Raw genomic sequence first — 22,439 nt, forward strand, 5'->3', positions numbered from 1 at the left:
AAGGTCCCGACACGCACATGTCAAACACTCTTGCAGCAACTTGATCCCTCTTTTCTGGATATCGGCTGTGGTTTCAACAAAAGATCATCTGAGCTTCTAGACTTTCATGTTAAAATTCTCAAAGTTGTATTATGAAAGATTCTGTGTATTTCTGCCTTTATTCCCCTTTGGGCTAGCAGAGCTGCTAACCAAGACCAGTCTGAAGACCACAGTCAACAATCCTCCAGGTACGTCTTGGTTACCAGTTCTGCTAGCCTCAAAGGGGAATAAGGGCATAAATGCTCAGAATTGTTCATGATACAACTTTGAGATTACTGCCTAGAGGCTTTCATAGCTTTCTCAAGCAGATAAAGGAAATTGCAACCTTAGAAATCATCATGTTTTGTTACTGCAGGAAGTATAGTAAGGGTCCAGTGGTTGACATGATGGTGGTTTGTTCATGGGATTTAAAAACTATACATATACAGTATCTGATGCAAGATATCCATAGATTCTATGATGGAAGTAAGTACACTATGTGGGCATGAACAAATATTATTTGTAAATAATAATTGGAATCCATTAAGGACTCACAAATACATTCAATTTGCAGCGATTGATAGACTATTATCAGAATGGCATAACATCATGAGATCAAATAATATAATGATAGTTGGTGATTTGAATTGTACTTGCATGGATGACTTAGAATCAATTAAGGGCTTGTCGAATTTGCAGCGAGGTAAATGAAAATGCTGCGGGCGATTGCCGTGGTTGTTACATTTCGTGTAGGGGAAATAGTTACAGTACAATTAATTATCTATTTTTAATACAATTAATTATCTATTTTTAACTACTGACATCTTCACAATTCAAAACTTTGGGCATAGAACAAAACAATTGCAGTGATCATGCATGCTTAATACGTACACTAAATATTAGCATGTCGTGACTACCACTGTTTTTGCCTTAAAAAATCTGGCGGTGAATAATGCAAGAAACAGAATACAATGGTCTTTACTATTATTTTACAAATTCAATGCCTACTTAATATATTTTCAAGGTAATAGAAATTAACCTCTTGACATTGATAAGTACAAAAAATGCTTGGACTTCATTATGTCGGGGTTAACCAAAAATACCCCAGCTTTCTCTCAAAAAATCAGTGACCGTGTCAAGATCTCATGTGTTTGATAGAGCGGTCCATGTGGAAAAAAGGGCCTTAAGGAAAAATATCTGGTATTTAAAAAAATAAGGGGTCTGTCTGATGTTATGTTATCAAAGGAGAAATTATAACGACAGCTATTTTTTGAATGGGTTTTTTACGAATGGTTTTTGCAGAAAAAAACCTGTTGAAAAATATAGGGGGATGGGAAGGGCACGTAAAGCGTTGGATGGGGGGTCTGGAATAGTTAAAAAATGATAGGGAAGGGGGAGTTTGGGTGTGAACCCCCCAAAAATAAAAATTATTTTTTTTCAGTGGTTTTTTTCAGAAAATGATCCCTGACAAAGCAAATAGATACTGGTCAGTTGACACATCAGCTTAACCCCATATTAGAAGATACTTGGCGTGCATTTTAGTCAGCCAAATTTGATCATAAGCCTAATACTAAACCTGATTTCAAGTTCAATTTTCTACCTGTTTGGAAAGTTCTTTTTACTTCATTTCATATTGAGCATATTATCATGAAATTCAAGACTTGTTGTGCAATAGGACCTGATGACCACCCAGTTCCCATTTTGAAAGTCGATCTCAGCTCAAGGTCACAGATCATATTTGATTTATTTTCTGAAATTCAAGTAAAGTGTGTTATACCAACTTTTTTACACTGAAGCTACATTGTCCCGATTTATAAAAAAGGGCAATGTGAGAATCCTGGGACTTATCACCCTATAGACTTATTGGACTCCAGTAGCAACATTTTTGCCTTCTTGGTGATAATAGACTTAGAACAATGGGCAAGGGATTCTACACAATATCCACTTTTAAAAATTGTTTTAGAAGAGATTCTGGCTGCTCTTTCAATGGGCTTATTGTTACCAGATGGAGACTTATATGAATGATAATAAATACCAGGAAATCCCAGGACATCTGCTATTATGATTCCTAAGAATAACAAGAAATCTGTAAAGCACACCTGATTTTTGTTAAATAATAAACCATTAAAAGTCTCGTCCAACTTGAAATATCTAGGATATCCTCTGTTAATGAAAACCTGGGCTAAAGATGTAATTGGTAAACTAAAAACTAAACTTCCATTTTTGTTATCCCGGACAAGGAAAAAATATTTTAAATTCTGTGTTTTCACTATCATTCCTTTAGTCACATTTTATTAAGGAAAAGTTATACCCACTTTGACAAATTGTTTAGAAGTAATCAATACTCATTCACGAAAAGAGCTAGAAAAGCTTGTAGGCCTGATTTGGAAGAAAACGTTATGTCTACCCCACTCCTTACCCGTTTCCTTAATTAGAGTTGAACTGGGTTTGCAATTATTATTTTCAATTGTTTGTTTTAAGACGTTGTCTTTCTTTGGAAAAATATTAAATCCTCCAAATAAATTGTTAATTGAAGATCTATATTGCACAATCTCCAGTAACTCTGCATCTCATTTTGACATGTTTAGATCTAATACTCGGAGGAAATTGGGATTAAAATTGAGCACAAAGTGGATAATCCAGGTAAAGTAAGTCTTAAAACATACCTACGTGTTTGGACCAAACAACATGAAGTACTTTATATATATAGGGTCCGTAGTCATTACTTTATTATAGTAAGGGAATGTAACACTCTAGCACAATATTTGTGCTGCTTCCTCCATTGAAATTTAGAATTGCATGAATGCATTTCTGTTTTAATATACTGCTACACTTTAGATATCATGGGCCACCTCAGAGGCACTGCATTACAAAATAGGACGTGTCACCACTGCAAATGCCCAAATAATTTGGAAACCTTGGAGACACATACTTTTAGACTGTGAGGAAACCTATCTATGCAGACATAAGGCTTTTGGGCCATTTGTTCACAATTTTGATACTTTTGATACTGACTGGTTTTGGCAGTGACGTCTTGCAGGCAAACACTTTTCCTTAATTGTATATCTAATTAGATTAGTACATTGTGACATGTTTGGAGAAGATCTATGTGCTGCACATTAATTTATGTATGATGCTTATTTTATAAATGGTTTTTATAAATGGTTCCATGATATAATGTCGCCTGAGAAAAAGTTGGCAGGTAAGCGACTTTTTTACTGCACTCCTAAAAGCCCCCCCACCCCATAGTCTAGGATGGGTATTATTTACTATTATATACTCCAGTCCTAGACTGGAAAGTGCTTGAATTTCTTGGGAGTGCAAATGTGGGGACATGTCACCTCCTGGAGACCTTTTCCCAGGCGACGTTATCACTGAATACCTTACAAATGGGTAATTTGCACTTTTTGTATGTTACAGTTGGCCACACACACATGAATTGTTATTGAATTAGTCATTATGATTACGGCTATCGATATTTTAATGTTTGCGTTATATGTATTGTATTGATGAATTGTCATTGCTTATGTGAATTTATTTTTGTGTAAGGTGTTACAAACCAATGAACAATTAAAATAGCACGAAATGTGTGTATATATATCTATATATATATATATATATATATATATATATATATATATATATATATATATATATATATATAAAAATAAGACGCAATAAGCCATATGCATCCTTCACATGATTGGAATATGCCAAAGCACATACCTGCTTGGAACATATGGAGACATAAACTACGTACACAGAATATGCATATACACAGACATCATATAATGAGGACATAAATTACTTTCAGAATGCATGTAAACACGGACGAGACTCTCAGAAAATGCAATACGCTGCCACAAATGGAACATGCACAGAGAACTACAAACAATGCAAACGAAAAGCAGGTGTCCACATGCAATATTCTTGGAATGTGGATGAGCAGAATATACCCATACAATATGCACAGACTGTAAGTTCTAACAGCTAATACATTCTGAATCTGTATGCACACATACAGTCCGCAGAATACACTTGTAATACACGCCAAATGCATGGGTGCACAGAGAATACTATTGGAATAAACATTCACAATCACCCTGAAAGAGGCACCCACAGTGCCTGAGGATGAACCGGTGGGCACAATCTCCAGAACTGCACATGCAGCATAAAACGATAAGCAAGTCACCCCTCTGTGTTTCGGCCCAAATTCAGAGCCAAAATTTGCATAAAATGATGAACACTTGTTTTATTTTAAAACAGTAATTAAAACCATCACTAATTATTACTAACTAAAGGAATGCAAGTAATTATGGTAAAGTGAGGCAGTGGCATACTGAACTCACACTGTATACATGACGACTCATCCATTAATATAGCCCAGGTTATTGTCAGAAGAATTTGTATAATTGAAAACATATACATTCCGTAGCTGTCTACGTAAGAGAGTCAAAGGGAAACAAATTACCATTAAAACCTTGATGGGACCAACAGGGCTATACCAGGTATGTGACTGAGGTAGAGCTGGTGGCCATGGGCAGTGGCCAGATTGTCCGAGTCATTACCCGTGGCCATGATCAGTGGTCAGATTGTCTGAGTCATGGTGAAGTCATGGCAAAAGGCCATGACTCGGATAATCTGGCTACTGGTCATGAGAACGAGGGCCTGGCAATGGGGTTAAAGTTGGCATGGCTACCAGCCACTGGCTATGTGATGAAGGTTTTGAAAATTGGGATAGATATGAATGAGAACATACAACAATCTGCCTATAAAATTCTGTCCATGGCTACAGCCCGAAGTGCTGCACAGGATTGCTTCAACATATCGCCGTGACTATCGCTGCATACACTCTGAGATAATGCTAATCATCTTACTTAGACTTAGAACTCAACAAGAGCCTCATTGTCCCTCACTTTTCTTAGAAATCAAAACGTCTGCAACGGAGGGATGTCACCTTTTTCTTGAAGACTCCCCAGTTACCTTTTTCTGCGAGACGAGATGCTTGCATGCTTACGGGTGAAGTTAAAGTGTGGGTGTTTTTGTCCCTAGTGTTTGGGTCTAACTTATGAAGGAAATGGGTAGTATGTACCATTTCCTTTATTGAGGTTATTTTTTTTGCAATTGATTTCAGGTACCGTTCTTATAGAGTGAACCCTCAAATCTATTGCAAAATTGAAGTTTGAAGATATTAATATCTACAAACCTATCGTTCTGGTATATTATTCACCGTATACCTTTCCACCCTATTGGTGATTAGGGTTTGGCTAGGTTGAATAAGTAGACCTATAATGCCCATTCAGTAATGTGTCTGTCTTTGTATGTACCCTTAGATACAGGAATCGGGTGTGTATAGGAAGGAAACAGATCTACCAGAAGCACAAGAGTAATTTGTGCCCCTGAAGAATGTCCAGTTATTTACAACATTAAGGACAGAAACTTATATAAATTGGGCTATGTTGACACAGTGGGGAACAAGAGAAATGAAGTTGCTACTGGGTCGTTATATCAAGCATTTGTGAACTTGATTTTTTGAGGTGGAATAATTTTATCATTGTATATTACTGTGTCGTGTATATTTGTTTTTTATTGTTATTTGTGCTTGTATAAGGGAATGATTTACAGTATGAATTAAAGGAATGGTTCGCCCAAAATTTTTTATTTCAAAAATAGAAAGGCAATATAAAAAAAAAAAACCATTGGCATTTTTTTTTCTTCGAAGTCCCTATGTAAAATTTTGAGCAATTCAAGCTCAAAGATAGCACATGGGGGCATCCATTTTGTGAAATGGATGCCCGCCGCTGTGCTCGCTTTGGCTTTTGCGGCACTAATGAAGGAAAAGCCAGCCAGCTGTAGTAAACAAAAGCTACCACTGGGTGGCTTTTCCTTCATTGGTGCTGTATGCGGAGGACAGGGACCGGAGACTACAGGCAGAAAAGCTGCAGCTGCATCTTGTTAAGTGCTATTTTTTTTATGAAAGTAAACACTAGCTGCGTTTCTTTTTCTACGTTTTCCGGGCTGGAGGAGCCCGGAAAACTTAGAAGTAAAACCGCAGGTTTAACAACGTTGTATTTATGTTTGCGGTAGCTTTTGAAGTGACCGCAAACATAAATACAACGTTATTGTGTTTGAAAACGCTGCGGTTTTTCTTTCTAGGTTTATCAGGCTCCTCCGGCTCGGAGGAGCCTGAGAAACTCAGAAAGAAAAACCACAGCGTTTTCAAACACAACCGCGTTGTGTTTCTGCCTGCCGTGGCTTTCACTTTGGGTCTCCGGTGAGCACCGGAGACCAAAAGTGAAAGCCACGGCAGGCAGAAACACAACACGGTTGTGTTTACATGCCGCAGTGTTTCTGCCTACAGCTGATTTCCCATTTGGGGCTCTCGGGCTCCCCACGGGGGCCCGAGAGCACCAAATGGGAAATGCTAAATGCTGCAATGTTTCTGCCTAAATCTGCTTTCCCATTTGGGGCTCCCCGTGGGGAGCCCTAAAGCCCGAAATGGGAAAGCAGATTTAGGCAGAAACACAACGCGGTTGTGTTTGAAAACGCTGCAGTTTTTCTTTCTAAGTTTCTCAGGCTCAGAGAAGCCTGAGAAACTCAGAAAGAAAAACTGCAGCATTTTCAAACACAACCGCATTGTGTTTCTGCCTGCCGTGGCTATCACTTTGGGTCCCCGGTGCTCCCCCAGGAGAGCACCGGAGACCCAAAGTGAAAGCAAAGGCAGGCAGAAACACAACACGGTTGTGTTTACATGCCGCGGTATTTCTGCCTAAATCTGCTTTCCCATTTGAGGTTTTGGGGCTCCCCACGGGGAGCCCTAAATCCCCAAATGGGAAAGCAGATTTAGGCAGAAACACTACGTGGTTGTTTTCAGCAATGCTAAATGCTGCAGCGTTTCTGCCTAAATCTGCTTTCCCATTTGGGACTCTAGGGCTCCCTGTGGGGAGCCCTAATGCCCCAAATGGGAAAGCAGATTTAGGCAGAAACACAAAGCGGTTGCGTTTGAAAACGCTGCGGTTTTTCTTTCTAAGTTTCTCAGGCTCAGAGGAGCCTGAGAAACTTAGAAAGAAAAACTGCAGCGTTTTCAAACACAATAACATTGTATTTATGTTTGCGGTCGCTTCAAAAGCTACCACAAACATAAATACAACGTTTTTAAAGCTGTGGTTTTATTTCTAAGTTTTCCGGGCTCCTCCAGCTAGTGCTTATTTAAAGAAAAAAAAATAGCACTTACCGAGATGCAGCTGCAGCTTTTCTGCCTGTAGTCTCCGGTCCGCGTCTTCCGAGTCCCACCACCAATGAAGGAAAAGCCACCCAGTGGTAGCTTTTGTTTACTACAGCTGGCTGGCTTTCCTTCATTAGTGCCGCAAAAGCAAAAGCCAGCACAGGCGGGCATCCATTTCACAAAATGGATGTGCCCATGTGCTTGCTTTTGCACATTTTTTAGCTTGAATTGCTCAAAATTTTACATAGGGACTTCGAAGAAAAAAAATGCCAATCGTTTTTTTTTTTATATTGCCTACCTATTTTTGAAATAAAAAATTTTGGGCGAACCATTCCTTTAAAACAATGATTTTTTAGAAAACATCTGGTTTGTTATTGATTACACGGTACGAAGCCCATATTTGTTAAGTGGTTTCGTATAAATCCTTGTTTTCTTAGGGTATATTATTTTGTGTCATCTATGGTATGTGTATCCCTTCCTTTGGTTGATTGTATATACTCAATTACAACAAACCTGAGTGAGGAGCATCAGCAAGGACCTGGAAGCATGGTCTTGCAAATCTGTTTTGTGTTTTATTTTTCGAAAGTGTCCAAATTTAAGCAAAATAGTGATATAAATTCTGTGTATGGCCAGTGAGCCTGACCCTTGCCAAGGATGAATGTCTCCTCTGATTTACTTATTGGGACATGTGGCATGGCCAAAGCTCTAGGGTTAAATGGGAAATCGATTTTATTTTGCGGTTGCAGCCCGGAGTGCTGAACGGGATTGCAGTAAAGTTGCACTAGGAGCATCAGCAAGGACCTGAAAGGATTCTTTTGGAAATGTATCCTGTGTTTGTTGTCGAAACTTAAGTACAAAAAATAGTGATATAGCTTTTCTGCCTTGGCCAGAGGGCCTGGCCTTTGGCAAGGACAAATGCGTACTCTGATTTGCCTATTGGGTATGCGCTGCTGATAACAAATTACATGAGTATGTGTTGCAAAAAATATGTCTGTTAAAGGAGGTTTATAGTTCTTTCATATATGTTAAAAGAGGATTTATTAATAACGTATATACAGTGATGAAACATTATGAAACATTTTCACTTATGAAAATGTATTCAATTGACAGAAAAAACGTTGTTAAAGGGACTTTAAGATTAAGATGTACCCCACTATTGGTAATCCTCTGCCCCAGCAGTTAGCCAGTGACCCCCCAACTTGGCATCCCTTGGCACTGCCCTCCTCGGCTCTTATGAGCACTTGCCCGTCCGTACTGCCCTTTTCATGTATGCACTTCTGTCACTGCACAATACATATGTGCATGTATAGGAACACTACGTACAATTTGTTTGGTATGAGTATCGTAAATATGCATGTAAAAGAATTGTTAATATATAATAATGCCAGTAAGACCGAGATTCTCCTCATCAGCACACCTCCTCCTTCCTTTCCTGTCACTCTCTGGCCGGCCTCTCTTGGCCCTATTCCTGCTCCCACCTGTGATGCTAAAAACCTCATGGTCATCCTCGACTCCACACTCTCCTTCTCTCCTCACATCTCTGACATCTCTAAGAAGTCACACTACCAGCTGCACCTCCTCAGAGGTATTCTTCCTTTCCTCTCCTTCCCCAAAAGCTCACTGTCTCCAGAGCTCTGGTTCTCTCTAGGCTGGACTACTGCAACAGCCTCTTTCTAAATATGCCTGCTGCTACTCTCAGCCCTCTGCAACTCATCCAAAACAGGACTGCGAGACTTGTCCTTGGCCTCAAGGCCAGGGATCGTATCTCTCCAGGACTGAAATCTCTGCACTGGCTCCCAGTGGCAGTGAGGATTAATTTCAAAACCCTCTGCATTGTTTACAAGGACATCTGGGGCATGGGGCCTCAATACCTTCAACCCCCTCTTCCTAAATATCTTCCTTCTCGAGCTCTTCGCTCATCTGCTTCCAACTCTCTCAGGGTCAGTCGCTTCTCCAAGCAACGAGTTGGTGATAGATCTCTTTCTTCGGCTGTGGCCTCCCTCTCGGACATCCTCCCTGCCTCTCTGAAAATTGAAGAGAGCCATCTCCGGTTATGGAAGCATCTCAAGACCTTCCTCTTTGCTTCTGCTTTCTCTCCTCCTCTGCCCTGCTGATCTCTTGGCTGAAACTGAAACTGCACTGGTTACCTGGCTACCCCCTGATCTCGGTCCCAGGTCCCTTCCCCACCAGTTGCACATCTGCACTGCCCCCCTGGCAACCATTGCACTCGGGGGCTATTTCTGTATCCCTACAGCCCCCTACCAGCACTTGACACCCAATGTCTGCACTTACCCTTGCACTTGCCACCAGCTGGCCGCACTTTTTATATATTGTTTTATTTATTTGACTGTTTATCTACTGCACTGCCCCACACCTCTTTCCCCCCAGCACTTTTCCCCCTCCCCCTCCCCTGCACTTGCGCGATCTCAATGTTACCTGGCCTAGTAAGATCATTGTCTCTGTCTTCCCTAAGTTCCCCCACCCTTGCCTTGTCGCGCCTTGTAACAGTTGTGTATAGGCGCGTTATAAATGCCATATCAATCATCTCATATATGTAGAGTTTTTTTAAGTGATTGGTGGATATATGTGTGAATGGTTTAAAGCAGGGAATTAGGGAGTATTGGAAACATAACAGTAAAAAGAGTAAAAGGGCCATTTTGTGTGATGGTGTGCATGTGCAATTCGTGTTTTCTAATAAGGCATGAGCTAGACAGAGCAATGTGGAGACTGTGGAATGTTATAAACGGCAAACGATTATGGTGTTTATTGTATGCTAGAGAGAAGAATTTCAGAGACATTTGTTTCTCTGCTTTTTTTCTTTTTCTCTAGTACACAATTGTCAATTTTCCCATTAGCATAGTAAAACATGCTATCAGGAATGTTGGAGAATCTTATTGAATCTCTACTACTGAAAAATGTAAAGTAGATAGAGTCTATACATTTTTTTTCCTTCTGTTTTTTAACTGTGAAAGGTGGTTCCTAAAGGAACCTTTTTCAATGTTTTATTTTTTTTTTAAAAAATGTGCACGAGAGGCCAGAAAGTAAAATGGGGAAGGAAATGAGGGAAGGGGCACTAACCACAGATATGAAGGGGTAGGTGGACAGGGGAAGATGTTGCGCGTGTGTTAAATCTAAGGTTTGGGGCAGTGTTTCTCATGCTCCTAGATTACAGCTTCAAAGGTACTTTGAAATTGCTCTCCCCTGAAGAGTGGTGTGTGGCCGTATATACAGAGTACTGATGTTTTTGAAAGATATGGATCAGCAGCCTCTTTTATCACTTGCAAGGTAGCTGGTGGGATTTTGGGTCCCACAGAAGTAAGCTGTGTGGTTACCAGGGGAGTTGCTAGGTCTGGAAAAGACCCAGGGCTAAACTGATGTCGGAACTGTTGGGACTGGGGGCAAGCTAGTCTTTTGGCTGTAGCTCCTGAGATTCTATCCGGGGCTACAACCAAAAGATCAGGGGCTATAACCCCATTAGCCCCCCTCTAGCAACGCCCCTGGTGGTTATAGCATTGGTTGAGGAAGATGAGTGATAGGAAGACAGCCTACTACTTCCTAAGAAAGGAACAGCCTTTCTGAGAGCATTGCGGTGGTTGGATTTGGTGTGGCACCGCATTGAGGTATTCCCTTAGGAGTACTGCCCTGGTTCTCCGCGACTGAGTACACTCGGCGCATTTCACTTCAGTAGCTTTAGCCTTTGGTACATTTGCAACAGTGTTAAAGAATGCCCACACCCATGAATCTTTCTGGGTGCTAGATGTAGGCACTTCTTCTCCCTGGTCGTCTTGATTTCCTTTTGAAGTATTGCGCTTCTTTCGTTGTTTAGGTCCTCCAGCTGGTGGTGGTGGCTCTTGGGGAGAAGGGATGGCAATAGCGGATGCCATTTTTAATATAAAGCTGTGCAAGGGTACATTTTGAGCTTCAAAGTTCCTAGATGAGCAGGAAAATCAAACAGCGCGCGAAGTGTGGACATGTTCGCGAACACGTCATCATGCTGCATGCGGGCGCGTGGTCACATGGCACTGTCCGGAAAGTCTGCGATGACGTCAGACACTCGCGAACATCGGCGAATGCAAAAAACAGTGGGAAAAGTTGCAAAAAGTGTATAGAAGTGTTAAAAATGATGCTTGAAGGTGGGGAATGGCCGAGTTTTGAGGTGAAACTTTCCAAATTGGAGAACAATGTTGCTATATTGGGGTAAGTATGACATTAATAAGTTGTAGCAAATTAGGGTGCACTGGTAAAACCCATCAAATTCACTGAAAAAAAGTTGTTAAAGGGATGTTATGGTTAAGTTGCACTAATAAAAACCCATGCAATTCAGTAAAAAAACATTGTCAAAGGGACGTTATGGTTACAAGTAAAACCAAAAACCCCCAGAAATTTGCCAGTTATGGTAAGCTAAGCAACCATAACTTGCACCACCACCGAGCACTGCTAAGACAAACACCCAGTACCTGAAAGATGACATCACAATGTCATTGATGACATCACTAATGACATCACATATTAAATGAATTTTGATGGACAGTCCCTACAAGAGGTAGTGTTTATAATGTTGGTAACAAGATGTTAGGAGCGGTTGTAAGATCTATAATAAATGACTTATTGTATTAAAAAAAATCTCGTCTAAAGAACACATTATATTCCAGTGTTGTTGTTAATACAGGAACCTAATCATATGTACACATAGACGATGGTTGTAGCATAGGTGATGGTTGCAACATGTACCAAAGAAGTACAATATTTCTTATCTGGTAATTTCCAATAGTAAAATAATAAATGATACCTTATCAAAGTTTTCTGTATTTTTAAACATTGAATAAATAACTAACAATTTCAAACTTATGATACCCTTGTGTTAGTACAGAAAATACATATAAAAATCCAGAATGCATACAAATTAGAGCCACATACAGGGAAACTAAAATAAGAAAGAAACAACAGCACCAAAACATGACAATAACAATAGAGTTGATTAACATGTACACAAATTAATTGTGTTTGAGGTCTGTTTATTGAACTATGTATGTGCACTATAAGGTCCAATCAAACTCGAAAGTACTTTAAGAAGATATAAGAAGGTTAATGTTTTTATATATAGCACCTTCTCAATTTTTAAAATTCTGATTGACAGTAAAAAGAAAAACTAGCCTAAACATGTCATTGAATAAAAACCAGTGGCCCAGATATGCAATGTCATCAGTGATGTCATCAATGGCGTTTGCATTGTCATCTTTCATGAACTGTGTGTTTGTTTTAGCAGTGCAGGGTGGTGGCGCGAGTTATGGTTGCTCATCTTACCATAACTGGCGAATTTCTGGGGGGTTTCGGTTTTACTTGTAACCATAATGTTCCTTTAACAACGTTTTTTCACTGGATTTCATAGGTTTTTGTTAGTGCAACTTAACTATAACACCCCTTTAACAAAGTGTCTTCAGTGAAAAAAAAAATATATATAAATATTACACAGCCACGTTAGTGGCTGTGTAGTTATGGTTAAGTTGCTGTTTCCATAGGAAGAACACTTTTTGGGCGGCCTATAACTCTGCTCCAACGGACGAATCCTCAGCAAACTTTGCAAAAAAAGTATATGGCCCACTCTGAATTTTGGTGATGTTTGGTCCAGGGGGGGAAAAGTTATAGGGGGGTCCCAAAACGTCTTTTTTCCCATATACTGAATGGGGGAAAAATTTTGCACACGGCTACAGGCCAAACCGCTGGACAGATTTACACCAAATTTGCAGCAGGGGCTTGATCCCAAAAGCGTGCTTTTGTAAATTTGGTGAGAATCCGTGCAGCACTTTTCTTTAAAATTACCAAAAAGTAGGTCTCAAAAAATTAGTGATATCTATGTCCGCTCCGCGGTCACACTTCACTGTTCGCTCCTCAGACAAGATACCGATTTGCTAAGGGGCTGGTGTCATTACCGCAGACACGCGACGTCTCTGCCGATTGGCTGCAGTGAGCCGTGTTCTGCGTCAGATTGTTTGGATGCGCCCGACATCTTGGATCCGCTGACAGCGCAGTGGCGACAAGCAGCAAAATGCTATTTCGAAAACTGTTTTGCTGTGTCAGAGTGCTTGGGGAGGTTCAGACAGTAAGAGATGGGTGAAAAAATGTATTTGTTCAGGCGGTAGGTGTTAATGATGTATTCCCTATGCCCGCCTTGCTCGGGATGTTTGTAAGTACAGAAAATGAGGGGTCTCATAAGGGTAGTATTTCAGTCAATGCTGTGCGTAGGCAACTTGAAACAGTTCTAAGGACATGCGTGATGTTAGCGAACATTGAAATTGAGTACATTCCGTAATTAAATTATTTTTTTCTATGGGTGTGCTATTGATTTGTACGCCGCCGTGGGTGTGACATGCTTCGGTGGTTGTGGCCAGGGCCTAGAGTCTTGGATGCATGGCCGAAGACCATACTTCCAAGACTATAGGCCCTGGCCACAACCACCGCAGCATGTCACAGCAATGGATACACCTGTAGTATTGCTTATCGATCAGATGGTTGTGGGGCGTGTGTAGAGTCTTGGTTGCATGGCCAAAGGCCATGCACCCAAGAACAAATTTATAAGCACTGGAGGTACAAGCCACTGCACATCCATACAGTGCAATATCTATGGACATACAGCTAGGAGTCTAGCCCCTGGCCACAACCACTGCAGCATACCAAACCTATAGATACACCCGTAGTACCGCACATCACTCAGGTGGTTGTGGGGAGGGCCTGCAGTCTTGGGTGCATGGCCGAAGGCCATGCTCCCAAGAACAAACTTGTAAGCTCTAAAGTTATAAGCCAACATGGGTTTTATATAGTGCAGTAGTTGTGGGCAGGACGTAGACATTTGGGTGCATGGCTGCAGGCTGTAGGCCATACACCCAAGAGTGTAGACCATGCCCACAACCACTGCAGCATATCACATTCATATATCACACCCATGCATTCGATTATGTATCTGGTAGGTGTGGGCAGGGCCTAGAGTCCTGGGTACAAATTGAGTACATGCTACAGTTATAATGTTTCATTCTATGGGTGTGCTAATGATTTATAAGCGACCATGGGTGTAATATGCTGCGGTGGTTGTGGCCAGGGCCTAGAGTCTTGGGTGCAAGGCCGTAGGCCGCAGGCCATACTTCCAAGACTCTAGGCCCTGGCCACAACCACCACAGCATGTCACAGCTATGCATACACATGTAGTATTGCTTATCAATCAGATGGTTGTGGAGAGTGTGTAGAGTCTTGGCCGAAGGTCATGCACCCAAGAACAAAGTTATAAGCACTGGAGTTATAAGCCACTGCACACCCATACATTGCAATATTTATGTACATACAGCTAAGAGTCTAGCCTCTGGCCACATCCACTGCAGCATACCACACCTATAGATACACCCGTAGCATCGCACACCACTCAGGTGGTTGTGGGGAGGGCCTGCAGTCTTCGGGCATGCACCCAAGAACAAAGTTATAACCTCTGAAGTTATAAGCCAACATGGGTTTTATATAGTGCGGTGGTTGTGGGCAGGACGTAGACTTTTGGGTGCATGGCTGCAGGCTGTACGCCATACACCCAAGCGTGTAGACCCTGCCCACAACCACTGCAGCATATCACATTCCATACATCACACCCATACAATCGATTATGTATCTGGTAGCTGTGGGCAGGGCCTAGAGTCCTGGGTACAAATTGAGTACATGCTACAGTTACAATGTTTCATTCTATGGGTGTGGTACTGATTTATAAGCGACCAAGGGTGTAATATGCTGCAGTGGTTGTGGCCAGGGTCTAGAGTCTTGGGTGTATGGCTGTAGGCCGTAGGTCATACTTCCAAGACTGTAGGCCCTGGCCACAACCACCGCAGCATGTCACAGCAATGGATACACCTGTAGTATTCATTATCGATCAGATGGTTGTGGGGAGTGTGTAGAGTTTTGGGTGCATGGCCGAAGGCCATGCACCCAAGAACAAAGTTATAAGCACTGGAGTTATAAGCCACTTCACACCCATACATTGAAATATGTATGGACATACAGCTAAGACTTTAGGCCCTGGCCACAACCACTGCAGCATATCACAGCTATAGATACACCCGTAGTATTGACCATCACGCAGGTGGCTGTGGGGAGGGCCTGCAGTCATGGGTGCATGGCCGAAGGCCATGCACCCAACAGCACATTTATACGTAGTGTAGTTACAAGCCACAATGGGTGTGATATGGTGTGGTGGTTGTGGCAGTTGTGGCCAGGATGTAGATAGTCTTTGGTGCATGGCCGAAGGCCATGCACCCAAGAACAAAGTTATAAGCACTGCAGTTATAAGCCACTATACAGACCCTCCGGCTAATAGCGATTTTGCGATCCCGCAAAATGCTGCAAAAACGGCAGTTTTTGCAAAAAAGCGCAAAAATTGCTGTTTTTGCAACAAAACAAAAACAACTCAAGGGGCTAGTTTCTCAACTTTTTTTTTTGGGACTCAAGAAATGAAATGCGGAAGCACATCTCATCACTTGAGCCAAAAAAAAGCAGTCCAATCCACAAAGGACATCTGAATGGACGCTTCTTATATGCGCCCATACAGATGTCCTTTTTCACCCCTTTGCGCAAATTAGGGGGCGTTTCTGCGCATTTAAAAGTGCATCCCAAATTGACAAGCAAGATTTGCTTTTAAATGTGCAGATATTGTAGGCCACCCTATGCGCCCACTTTAAATACATGCACGAGGGGTGCCACTGCTTTATAGGTTCTTTACTGACCCATGCAAAGAAAAAAACATTTTTAAGTGTGACAGCTGCTGTCTCACTTGCATTTCTGTTCCCCAAATGGTATAGAAATGTGTTTTTTGGGTTTCATTTTACAGTGGCAGGACCCTTAAGGGCCAGTCCCGGTGAAATGCACGGGGAGCCTGCAGACCATTGTCGGGAGAGTGCTGCCAACACAAACATATTCAACGTGGATGGCCAGTGCATTATTTGCGCTTCAGCTCAGCCCCGTGGAAATGCGCAGGTCACCTTTGAGATTAAGGTGGGCTGCTTATTTCCAAAAATGGGTTATCTAAAAACAGCACATGCTCTGCTCTATTTTTAGATGCCCCATTTTCTTAGGTCAAAATCTACAGTTTAATTCAAAAATGGAAAAATGGTCACAATATGTGAGAGAAAGGAGTGAGAGGGTGAGTGATGGGTGAGCTGTGGCATGGTAGGCAAGAAAGCAAAGGGAGATCAGAGGGAGAGCAGTGGGTCAGAGGGGGAAGTGGTGCGCAAGAGAGCAGAGCGGATGCAATGGGGCAGTGGGCCAGAAATCAGAGAGAGAGCGGAGGTACAGAAAGTGGAAGGAACGCGGGCTCCTGGGTAATAGTGGGCCAAAAGCAGAGAGGGGTTGGCCGGAAAGGGGCAGTAAGCTGAAGATTGGAAGAAAGGATGAGGAAATAGTGTGATAGAATTGGAGAAAGGATGAAAGATGCAGAAGTAGCATGCAAGAATGAAGGACTGTATACTGCGGGAGGAATTGGGGAGCTTACGGTGTGAGTTGGGAGTGTGATTTGGAGTTTGGTAGGGACTAGAGAGCGCAAATTGTGACTTGGCAGTGTCAAGGAGCATGTGAGTATGTTTATGACTGAGCGTGAGGTTCAAAAATACAAGTTGTGATGGGGAATTGGTGAGACGTGTGAGGTGTGTTGGGTGAGAGAGGTGTGTGGGTGTTTGCGGAATTGGGGAACATAGAGGGGAACATTTTCAGCATTGCACCTGATAAGGATTAATAACTTTAATAATATTAAATAGGCATATGCTCATTAAACCAACACATTTTGCCAAAACAAACACTGTTCTGCCAAGCCAGAGACATCTAGGACTCTTCCTATTTGATACAAAAGATATATATTGACACCCTGGCTCTCTTGTAGCCTTGCACACGGCCTCTTTCCTGCAATGTACCAATCTTGCAACCTCCAGTCAATAAAAATTGCTCTGCAAAAATGCTGCCATAAATGAAGGTTTGTGCCTCAAAATGTGCCATTTCATGCTGCAAAATTTGCCATTTCATGCCGCAAAATCCTGGAGGGTCTGACTATGGATTTTATATACTGCATACCCATACATTGAAAAATCTATGGCCTTACACCCAAGACTGTAGCCTGTGGCCACAACTACTGCAGCATATTATAGGTATAGGTACACTCGTACTATCAAACATCATTCCGGTGGTTGTGGGGAGGGAGTAGCGTTTTGGGTGCATTGTCGAAGGCCATGCTCCCAAACCCAATTTTATACGTAGTGAAGTTAGAAGCCACAATGGGTGCAATATGCTGTGGTGGTTCTGACCAGGACCCAGAGTCTTGGGTGCATGGCCAAAGGCCATGCACCCAAGACTGAAGTCATAAGCAGTGAGGTTATAAGTGAACATGGGTGTGCTGTGGTGCGGTGGTTGTGTGCACGACCTAGCGTCTTAGGTGCATGGCTGCAGACCATGCACCCAAGAGTAAACTTATAAGTAGTGAAATTACAAGCACCATAGTTTTGATATGCTGCGATGGTTGTGGGTAGGACCTATAATCTTGGTTGCTTGGCCGTAGGGTGTAGGTAGTAGGTTATACATCCAAGACGCTAGGCCCAGCCTACAGCCACTGCACCATATTACTGCCATAGATTAGACGTGTAGATTCGAATATGTATGACATGACTGTAATTATACTTACTGTTTACCTTGTTCAGAATCCATATATTTCTTACATGACTTTAGTACTTGGCGGAAATATCCTTTTTTAATTTCTGTGATAAAAGAAAAGAGCATGTTAGTGTTTGTATTTTATGAAGATTTATTACATTGTATAATATACAGTTTAGCTTTTTTTTTTACCCTCACATTTAGTTTACAAACCAGTGTACTGTGCATTTTGCTCAGTTTCTGTGTTTGTTTTTCAAGTCCTTGGGTCTGGGGGGGAAAAAAATCCTTGTCGGATTAAAAAAAACCTTTATTTGCTATGCTACAAACTATTTCTTTGTTTTCTTTGAGTTTTTGCTTGTTCTTTCTGATTAATGTTATGTCTGTTGTCTTGTTGCAGATTTTTACCAACAGTTAGATACCTGTTGGCGTATTCTAACTGTGCATTTGTTGTTACGGATCTGTGGTATTCATTTATCTGTGTGCTTGTTAAACACTCTTCCGGCAGTTAGATACCTGTTGGCGTATTCTCACTGTTTATAGTCTTTTACTTGATTTTTTGATAATGTTGAAGTACACATTAGTAATTAAATTTTGGCTTTCAGAAGATTAAATATGCATTTGTAAGATTAGCTGGCAGTCTCTGCTTTAGAGTAATGGTGCTATCATTACATTCGAACCATCCACATTTCTTTTTAATGTATGCAGTGTAGTGACCTGCATTAGTTGTAGCTCCTGCGTGGTAGATTATACCTAGATTATACCTATTGTTTTCTTTCCAAGTGACATTTGACCATGTGTGAATCCAGTCAGCGTGCAGTTGTTTTTGTTACCATCTGCATTATAACATAGAAGCATAAGTATTATGTAGTTACTATGTGTTTGTATCAGTAAGTGGAGCGATTGTCTGAATTGCACATAGTACATAATCTGCCATGGTTTGCATTCTGTACAAGTTGCTGAAATGGAATGGATTCACAATTAGGTATGGATACATACACAAATCGCTCATGTGGGATTTCTTCCTGTATCACATTGTTACAGAGAGTGCATGTAAGTTTCCACATGTATGAAATCTGGAAGATATCATCTATAGGTATGTTTTTGTTTTCCAGTACTTGTAGTAAGTACATTAGAAATTCTTGTGGATCTTCTTGTGAGATTATAGTGAATCTCACCATTCCAGCACAGTAGTCCAATTCTTGTCTTATTCCGTGAACACTGTATGTGTTGTCAGGATTGTTTGTTGCGTTTCTGTGAAGGACTAACATTTGCAAACACAATTGGTCTGTACTGTGTAAGTAAATATTGTTAACAATTGGTGGCAATTGAAATGGAATATTCATTGCTACATTTGCAGAGCAACTTACACCAGTTTCATTTGAAAAATTGAATGGACCACCTAGTTCTGTCTCTGAGTCCTTTTTTCGGAGTTTCTGTTCCTTCTTTGAAGAAGTACCTGATTTACTTTCCCTAATAGGTTCTTCTTTGCTTGTGGTAATTGATAAAGATTTAGCTTCTTTTGTTTTCTTCGAAGGATTTGCCGTCAGATTCTGTTGCATTTCTGTTTGAATTAGTTTTCTTTTACCATGTTTTACCTTTTCTGGAACAGGATATGGTTTCAGATGGGGGGTGCACAGTGAACGCAGTCTATTGTATTCTAAAATGCAAGGAATATCAGCGTTTAGTTTACTTGTATCAAAGTTAATTAGAAATAGACCGTTAAGTGTACGTAAGTTTGATAGTGCTACGTAGCTCATGCCTCATCCTATATCTATCAATGCTTTGTCTAGGGTAAGACCTTCAGATTTATGAATGGTGACTGCATATGCAAGAGTTAGAGAAAATTGTTCTCTACGTACATACATGTCTTTGAAGAGAAGGAATCGAGCAGTTGAGCGCCCTATCCTTTTCCCTTCTGAAAGTTTGTCAAAGCGAATATTGACAAACTGAATGTTGTTGTCACGTGGGTATGTTTGAAAGCCAACAACTGTACCCAGTGCCCCATTAACTAGCTCTTGCTCCACGTCAAGGTTACGCTTAAGCATTACTCTACAATTTGAGGATAATTTTAATATTTTTTCCAACCCAGTGTGTTGGAAATTGAATTTTCTAAGGTATTTAGTCTTGTTGTGGCTTGCTCACACATGGGTAGCTTCATATCATGTACGTCTAGTTTGTCTGTGGCGCAAAATTCCATTATTGGTTGCATTTCTTTTTTTAACATTGTTTCATTGAATTTGAAACAGCTTGCTAGGGTTGACATGAAGGCCATACAATTGACATTTTTGTGTGCTAATTGTTCCATAACATCAGTAGCACATGCTTTATCGCCATAAAATGCATGAATGTGATGTTTTTTCAATATTGCTTGTGCTTCTTGAGATAGTACAACAACTCTAATACTTTCTAAAATGTTGCCGTGAGTGAGATCTGCTGATTGTCGCATGTTTTCTGTTAATTCTCTGTATTGGAAATGTTGCCAAAGGTTGACATTTCCTATGCTGCCAACAGTTTTACGGCAGAGTTTGTGTCCTAAGGTTTTGAAAATAGGTTCAACTTGCACTGGTGTCAATTGTAGAAGATCTCCGAAAACGATAATGTGTTTCCCTGCAAAGAGTTCTTCGTAGTTTGTTTTAAGTACTTCTTGCAATCTGAGGTGAATCAAAGCCAACATTAGGTTGGATACCATGCTCACTTCATCTATTAGTAGCATTTACATTTGTTTTAATACTCGGCGTAGTTCCATTGCAGCTTCTGCAGAAAGTTTGTAATAGTCTAATTTGTTTTGGTGTTCTACTGGAAGGAGTAGTAATCGGTGTAAAGTGACACCGCCTATGTTGTAGGCAGCTAAACCTGTGGGGGCAGTTACAACAGCTGACAGTTTGTTGTTTGTCAATTGTTGAAGGAACTTGCTGATGATTTTGATTAAGAATGTTTTTCCTGACCCAGCTTCACCACTGAGGTACAGCAGTATAGGTTTGTAATTTTGGCAGGTATATTCTTTATTTTCGTGTTGTACACCATGTGCAATTTGTTTTGTTACGTCAAAAATGGTGTGCTGATCTTTGTTAAGTTTTGCTTGTCGTACAGTTAAGTCTTCTATATCTTCTTGATAGTGACACATGGTGTTTTCCACTTCTGTCATAGCTAATTCTGTCTCATTTGCTATTAGTGGCTATCCTGTTGGTTCTTGGCTTCCTGTTATAGAAGGTTGACTACTGTCGGAAGTGTCCTTATCTAGTTGGGCTTGAAGTTCTTCTTCGTGTTGCTGTTCATTGTGCAACATTGTTTTGTACTGCATAAAGTTCACATCGGTGATAGCGCTTTCATTTGCTTTGAAAGCATCTTCATAGCAGTCATAGTTATCTAGTATCTCTTCCTCTTTTCTCCATGGTTTATAAAGTTGTAGCAGAGACATGTAATATAGTTCTTTCTGTTGAGGAGTTTTTAATGACAATTTGACATGATTAATTAAGCTTCGTTTGGTAAGTTTCACTAAGCTGCCTTCACAATCTATCACTCTATATCTACCTTTGCTTTCATCGGGTTTTATATTATTTTTGTATGCAATGTTTTGAGCAATGTGGTATAGACACATGCTTTCCAAAGTGCTACTCCTGTTCAGATAGTATGTGTCCAGTAAATTGTTTTTTAAAATGTCTTGGCTGTTGGGATCATTTCTGGCAATTGTTTCTATGTCCTCATATGATTTCAGAACTCTTTTTCTAGATTTAGCAGGACCAAGACATAGCCATACTATGTTGTCTGATTTTCCATACAAAGCAGTACCGGTTAAACGATCTGCCGCTTCATAGGCGCCACATTCTCTCTGAGAGAGCATTTTTATGCCTAGGCTGTACAATTTCTGAGATAGTGTTTTGTCTGATGATAGGTCATCCCAGAGTTCTTGAAGCTCTGTTATTTCTGCTTTTGTTAAGTAGGCTGTAACATATCATGCACCAGCAGTGGATTTGTTTGCAATGTACTGCACATCTATGTTTGCATTCCATAAGAGGGCAATGATTGCATTGTAATCATTGATATATTTGGGTTCTTCTGTTCTTTTTATGTAATACGTGTTCTTAGGTGATTTACCTTTAGCACTAAGTTGAACTGAAGACATGAAGTTGTTCACTTTACCTGTTTCTGTAACTGGTCTAGGGAAACCAAAGCAACATTTGTTGTAGTATTTCCCTTTGCTTTTGTATTTGCGACGACAATATTTGCCACATTTGTGTCTTTGAAAATGTAAAATCTGCCCATGCAGGTCACTATTTCTCCATTGTGAAGGGATTTCACAAGTGACATATTTGTGGATGAACTGCAAAACAGTGGCATCACTGTTGTGACCAGATTTAGGTGCACCTTTGATCCATAAAAGCATGTGAATATGTGGTGCTCCTCTCGCTTGGTATTCTTTTCTCCAAAAGAAGTGTTGCACTTCTCCGAGGGGAGGAACAGTTTTATTGCAAATAAAGTATACCATAGCAATGAAACGATGATGGAAATATCTTGACACATTAACTGGATCTAG

Source organism: Ambystoma mexicanum, chromosome 6p (assembly GCF_040938575.1).
Source record: "Ambystoma mexicanum isolate Mex_15411 chromosome 6p, UKY_AmexF1_1, whole genome shotgun sequence".
Lineage (NCBI taxonomy): Eukaryota > Metazoa > Chordata > Amphibia > Caudata > Ambystomatidae > Ambystoma > Ambystoma mexicanum.